At 39.6% G+C, this 6,866-nt stretch overlaps 1 pseudogene; it reads right to left on the bottom strand.

Annotated features, from left to right (window-relative positions):
* Positions 1-88: 88 nt before the first annotated feature.
* Positions 89-206, bottom strand: LOC123324529 (annotated as a pseudogene).
* Positions 207-6,866: the final 6,660 nt, after the last annotated feature.

The following is a 6,866-nucleotide window of genomic DNA, read 5'->3' as shown; positions in this document are numbered from 1 at the left end:
CTTCCTTCCTTCCTTCCTTCCTTCCTTCCTTCCTTCCTTCCTTCCTTTTTCTTTCTTTTCTGTCAGTGGTGGAATTTAATATAATGTTAAGGGGTCAGGATTTTACAAGGAAAAAAAAAGTCTACAAAATAATGGATTGATTGTCTCCCAGTTAATTTCGAGAACAGTTTTCACACTTGATCTTAGCCAAAAGGCCAAGAAGCGATCGAGAACAGTTTTCAAAGAGAATCATCAAATCACAAAGCCATGGAGCACCCCAATCTGTCTCTCTGGTTATTTCAGATGATAATTTTAAATTAGCATTCCAAATTGTGTTTATAATTCTGGGGACACTTCTGCAGACATGAATTTTAGGAAGTTAGCTATTATCAGATCAACCAGGGGTGATACAACCCGTGAGATGGGGGTAAGGGGTATGGGGTGGGTGGAGGGGAGGTGGGGTCATTTAGCTGATTGCCACTTGAGGAAATCCTTTGATCTGGAATATATGATTATTGGTACTGAGGGAGTTAAGATAATTTGTCCCTTGCCTGTGCTCCTCCACCTTGGAAGGCTCAGGTCTATGAAGCAGTGTTTGACAGGAAAATAAAGCAAGAAGACTTAGGAGGGCCAATCAGAAAAAGTCTGTAGCTCTTGCCCTAGTGAATTTCAGTTTGAACTGATAGGAGCTGCCTGAAAACATAGCTTCAGTTCCTTATATAGGATTTTGAATGTTACTGTTTTTTAAGGAATGTGCAACCATTATGCTGTCTCTTTTGATGGATGAAAAATGTTTCCCTCCATAGTCTCTACAATTAACATTATATTGCTTTATTTCCTCTCTTGGAAGGACACATTATTTTTAAAGTTTCTTTATTGTGCAGGTAGGTCCTCTCTGTGATTCCTTCCTCTGATGAGGTTACTTGGAATATTATCCTACAGACATGCTGTAAAATTCAGTAGCAGAGAAAATAACAGTGTCGTTAACCTTCTTAGCACTGGAGATAAATTAACACTAATAAGATAGGTACCAGGGTAGCAACTGACTTGACAGAATGAAACTCACCAGCCTAAGGAAGCGGTAGTGGGTGTCATTCTGCTATACTCCCCAATCCTGTGTGGACCCTGTGGCTGGAGAGCGGCTTCTTCCTGCTTTGCTGACGTTCAAGCACGCTGCCCTGAAGTCAAGTCCAGCTGATTCAGGGCTGCTCTCACCCTCCTCTGCTGTCCCTGCTGATGGAAACCAGCACCGCCATTATTGAGTCTCCATGGATCCAATAATTTTTCTCATCTCACTTCATGACAGGATATCATGACAGCTTCATGGTAGATACATATGCCATGACTAGAGTGAGCTCTGCCATCCTGGAAAACATTCTGTCAAAATATTGAAATGATGTGCTATGTGGGGAAATAGGCCACAGTGGATATCTTAGGAGAAGCAAGCTGGGGGAGGGGAGTATGGCGGTGGAAAGCAACAACCTAAAAGATAAAAATTAAAAAAAAAAATAAAAGGATGCTGGTTATTCAGGGGTCCCCCAGGTCACCTTTGGCCAGCCGTGGAAATGCATTTTAAGTCTTAATTCATTAACTGACCACTAAATAAATATGGTGATAATTAATATCTTGACTGCTTATTAATGAGCAACTCGTATCCTGTGTAAGCTCCCTAGGAAGATGATCTATGAGGCATGACTAAGTTGCCCACTGTGAACTGATGGTGTCTCACACGTGGAAATACAAACGTGTTAGTCGTTTGGCTTCGTTATTAGAGGAGCTTTTAATAAGTGGTCGGTTCTTCCAATCCTTTCTTTGTATGCTGGGAGGGACTGCAGTTACACAGGAGGGAGACTCTTTGCTGTTATTTACTGCTGTCGGCTGGCTGAGATCGTGAGCAGCCTCCGGCTCACACCAGGTCCGCTTCTGAAGAGCCTTTGTCCATGGCATGTGCCGTTTTTCAGGTTGGTGCCTTCATCCAGTTGCCAAAACATCTGGTTCAGTTTTGGGGAAATATTTCTAGTTATTTTTCCATCCGGAATTAATTACTGCCACTGGAACATTAATGGGTGCCCTGCTGGCTTAATAGATTCTATCTGGGCACCCTCCTAGCTGTGAAGTGAAACCGACGAATCAGAGCTCTGTTTTGTTGTGACTTTTCTAAAACGCCACAAGCTGAAGAACTGAGGGCTGATGATTCAAAGGATGAACAGATAACAGATTTGTGAGACAGGGATTCGAATTTGCAAAGAAGATTACTTTGCTATGTAAATAATTTAGCATTCATTGAGAAAATCATCTACTATATTCCAAAGTTAATACCTTAAGTACGAAACGTTAATATCAACTATAGGAGTATATGTTTTAATGTTAAAACTACTGTGATCTCTATTTAATGGGAATGTTTGCTTGTTTCTTTGTGTGTTTTTTTTTTTTTAAATCTTTCAAACAACAGGTTATATAGAAAAGATGCAGGAGGAGTTACTATTCATTACTTTCTGTTAGCAGGCACTGTGTTTAATGCCTTAAATATCTAATCTCATTTTAATAATTTGGATAGTATGAGGTAGGTATTATGATGGCCCATGTTACGTACAAGGAATTTAAGACTCTCTGAGATTGTGTAACTTGACCAAGGTCATGCACTGAAAAGTGGTAGGAGGGCTAGGATTTGAATGCAAGTATGTTGGACCTTGAGTTCACTCTTTTAACTATAATGCAAATGGTATACCTTTATCACCCCTTTTCCAAACATCTGTTAAACACTTGAGGTCTGGCCAAAGTACCTGTGCTGAAGGCACAAAAAGGGAACAAGATGAGGTTCCTGGTGCTGCCAGAGTGGCTGGCAGCCCAAACGGGGTCTCTGTTGCATGATATTAGGCTTGACTAGCTCGGTTGCGATTCTGCAATGCTTTCTACAGGCTTAAAGCTTCATCCCCCAAAAGGCCTGTCCCATTGCAACTGTGGCTATTAACACGGTTGGAATGAATGAAACATATCTCTCTCTTTTTTTTTAAAGATTTTATTTATTTATTTGACAGAGAGAGACACAGTGAGAGAGGGAACACAAGCAGGAGATATGGGAGAGGGAGAAGCAGGCTTCCCGCCGAGCAGGGAGCCCGATGCGGGGCTCGATCCCAGGACCCTGGGATCATGACCTGAGCCGAAGGCAGATGCTTAACCAACTGAGCCACCCAGGCGCTCCGAAACATATCTTTAAAACCTATACGATAGTAGTAGCTTATCACCACCTAATATTAGTAGCAAGCCAGCATGTTACAGTGGCTGAGATGACTGATTTCAGAATGAAAAGGATTTGCCTCTGAATCTTCGCTCATACTCTTAGGAAGCTGTTCAAGCTTTTGGAGATGACGCTTTTTTCATCTATAAAGTGGAGATAATGCTGTTGTTTTCATTTGGTTTCTCTGACCACTGGATGAGATGTACTATACTCTAGCACAGTGCTTAGCATATAGTGACATCTTAGACATGTCATTGCTCTTCTTATTAGGAAAAGAAAAGAATATCATAGGAACTCATTTCCTCTCCATGTGTTCATTCCAGTCACGTGAGTCTCATATATTTCAGTCTGTAAGTTGGCTCTTCCCAGGCAGCGTATAAAAGCTCCAGAGATGAGGAAGCATAGCTTGGTAGCTCCCACCAGCTCAGTTTATCTCCTGGCTGGTTTGAATTCTGGCTTTATCTAACAGGATTTCTATTTATTCCTGCATTGTTCATCTCATGCTACAGGTGGATCTCTTGATTCCTAATTTTTTTGCTTATCTCCTAGATATTACTGCTTCCTTTATTCCCCTCTTTCCTTGAAAGTATGCTACTGTTTTGGACCTCCAACAGAGAACTTTGACTTGTTTTAACCTGACAATACCTTTCTCTCGTGATAGCTGTGGCCTGTTGCTGCCCAGGCCCTAAAGTAACAAGATACGGGTTCTGTTTGGTTGGAGCAGGGGCATGTTTGAAAGTTGCCAAATTGGCATTCAAATGTATGACCAACACACAGGCCAGTTAAGATGAGAATATTAATTTTTAGAGGAAATAAAAGCTTAAAGTAAAATAAAAACAAAAACAAACCAAAAAAAAAAAAAACCCCAGACAAACAAACAAACACATTTTTGGAGGAGACACATTAATATTTTGCTGGAAGAATGTTTTCAGTAGATTGTGTCAATGTGAAATAACATGCACAAAAATCCCCGGGGTTAGAACTAAAGGGAATTCACACGGAACTGAGGAAAAAGGTTTGCATAAGAGGAAAAGCACAAGTATAGATACACAGTAGGTCAGTTTGAAACTTGACTCTTTCAAAAATTTGCTTTGTAACTTTGAGGAAATCACATTCTCTCTCTGGGTTTTTTTGTTTTTTTTTCTTTTTTAAATTTTCTGTAAGAGGATTATATTATAATCCATGTCACAGATTATTGTGAAGATCAAATGAAATAACACCAAATAGTTGATCTATTTCCTTGTATGTAGTGGCTATGATTTCTTGCTGCATTCATGCAGGTTTTCTCGCACAATAGCTGTGTATGTGGGTCAGGTCCAGCGACTGTCAAGAATGAACTCTGGGACTCAGTTAAGGTCATTTTCACTTTGTTTTGCTATAAAAAGTTTGATGAGTTCAGCAGCCTATATGGAGTAATAGCTTCTGGAAGGAATTAGTGGGGAAAGTTTCCGAGGCTTCTGTTGTCATGTAGAGCAAGGCTGTTTTATTTTTTTAATGAGTAAACTTGATTTTTTCGAGCTGTTTCAGGTTTATAGAAAATCGAGCAGAAAGTACAGAGTTCCCATATCTCCCTCCTCCTGCACAGTTTCCCCTGTTATTAACATCCCCTTTTGTTAACATTGTCTCCTATTATTAGCCTTAGTGTGGTATATTTGTCACAGCTGATGAACTGATACCAATACATTGTTATTAATGAAAGTCTGTAGTTTACGTTAGGGTTCTCTCATTGTGTTGTATAGTTCTAAGGATTTTGACAAATGAATAAGGTCAGTTGTTATGGTGGATGCAAATGCATCCACCACTACAGTATCGTAGGGAATGGTTTAACTGCTCTAAAAATTCCCTGTTTTCCACCTATTCAACCTTCCCATCCTCCCTTTAAACCCTTGGTATCCACTGATCTTTTAACTGTCTCCGTAGTTTTGCCTTTTCTGGAATGTCATATAGTTGAAATCATATAGTATGTGGTCTTTTCAGATTGGCTTAACTCACTTAGTAATATGCATTGAAGATTCCTCCATGTCTTTGTGTGGCTTGGTAGCTCATTTCTTTCTAGTGTTGAATAATGTTGCATTTTACAGACATACTATAGTTTATCCATGTACCTACTGGGGGACATCTTGATTGCTTCTAACTTTTGGCAATTATGAGTAAAACAGCTATGAACAATCATGTGCAAGTTTTTGTGTGGACGTAAGTTTTCAACTCACTGGAATAAACACCCAGGGGTGCTATTAGTGGCTTGAATGGTAAGACTGTTTAGCTTTGTAAGAGACCACCAAACTATCTTCCAAAGTGGATATGCCATTTTGCATTTCCATCACGAATGGCTGACAGTTTCCCTTGCTCCACCCCTAGTCAGTATGTGATGTTGCCAATGTTTTGGATCTGTCATTCTAATAACTATGTAGTAGTATCTTGTTCTAATTTGCAATTTCTTAGTGACACAACATGTTGAACATCTTTTCATCTGCTTATTTACTATCTGTATATCTTCTTCTTTTTAAAGATCTATTTATTTATTTGAGAGAGAGAGAGTCCCAGGGGGGAGAGGCAGAGGGAGAGATTCTTCAAGCAGACTCTCCACTGAGTATGCAGCCCCAGGCAGGACTCGTTCTCATGACCCATGAGATCATGACCTGAGCCAAAACCAAGACTCAGATGCTCAACCAACTGAGCCACCAGGCACCCTTGTATATCTTCTTCAGTTAGCTGTCTGTTCAGATCTTTTGTTCATTTTTAAATTAGGTTGCTTATTTTCTGTTTGTTGTTGAGTTTTAAGACTTCTTTTTGTATTGTAGACAGTAGTCCTTGAACAGGTAAATACTTTTCAAATGTTTCCTCTCAATCTGTGACTTGTCTTTTCATTCTTTCAAGTGTCCCTTGCAGAGTGGAAGTTGTAAATTTTAATGAAGTCCAATTTCTCAATTTTCTCTTTCATAGCACATGTTTTTGGTGTTATATCTAAAGAATCACCATCATATCCAAAGTCACCTAGAGTCACCTCAATTCTATTTTCTACAAGTTTTATAGTTTTGTGTTTTACATTTAGGTCTATGACCCATTTTGAGTCAATTTCTGTTTATTTTTTAATATTTAAAATTTTTTTTTTAAAGATTTTATTTATTTATTTGACAGAGAGAAACACAGCGAGAGAGGGAACACAAGCAGAGGGAGTAGGAGAGGGAGAAGCAGGCTTCCCGCCGAGCAGGAAGCCCGATGCGGGGCTCGATCACAGGACCCTGAGATCATGACCTGAGCCGAAGGCAGACACTTAACGACTGAGCCACCCAGGCGCCCCAATATTTAAAATTTTAAATTAATTTTTACTACTGATAGGGTTTGAGAATCACTGAGATAGAGGAACTTGAGGATAGAGGTCTCAGACACTGGTAACAAATTCCATACTTGGAGTTGCTATTTTGTTCTTTTAGATGTGAAGCTCTATTTCAACACAAAATACCGTTTTTCCCTTGTGTTCATAAATGTTACTGGAAAAATAGAGTGCAAATGTTGAGATCTGTTATGTAACTCCAGTTCATTCTATGGTCAGGGAGGAATGGGCACCTCAACTCATTCTCCTCTGTAATTACCAGCATTACATGCAGTGATGTCCCTAATCACCAGTACTATCAGAAAATGATTATCA

The sequence above is a fragment of the Neomonachus schauinslandi genome, chromosome 3 (assembly GCF_002201575.2).
Source record: "Neomonachus schauinslandi chromosome 3, ASM220157v2, whole genome shotgun sequence".
NCBI lineage: Eukaryota > Metazoa > Chordata > Mammalia > Carnivora > Phocidae > Neomonachus > Neomonachus schauinslandi.
The sequence above is the reverse complement of the archived record's forward strand: the minus strand, read 5'-3'. Positions and strand labels throughout refer to the sequence as shown.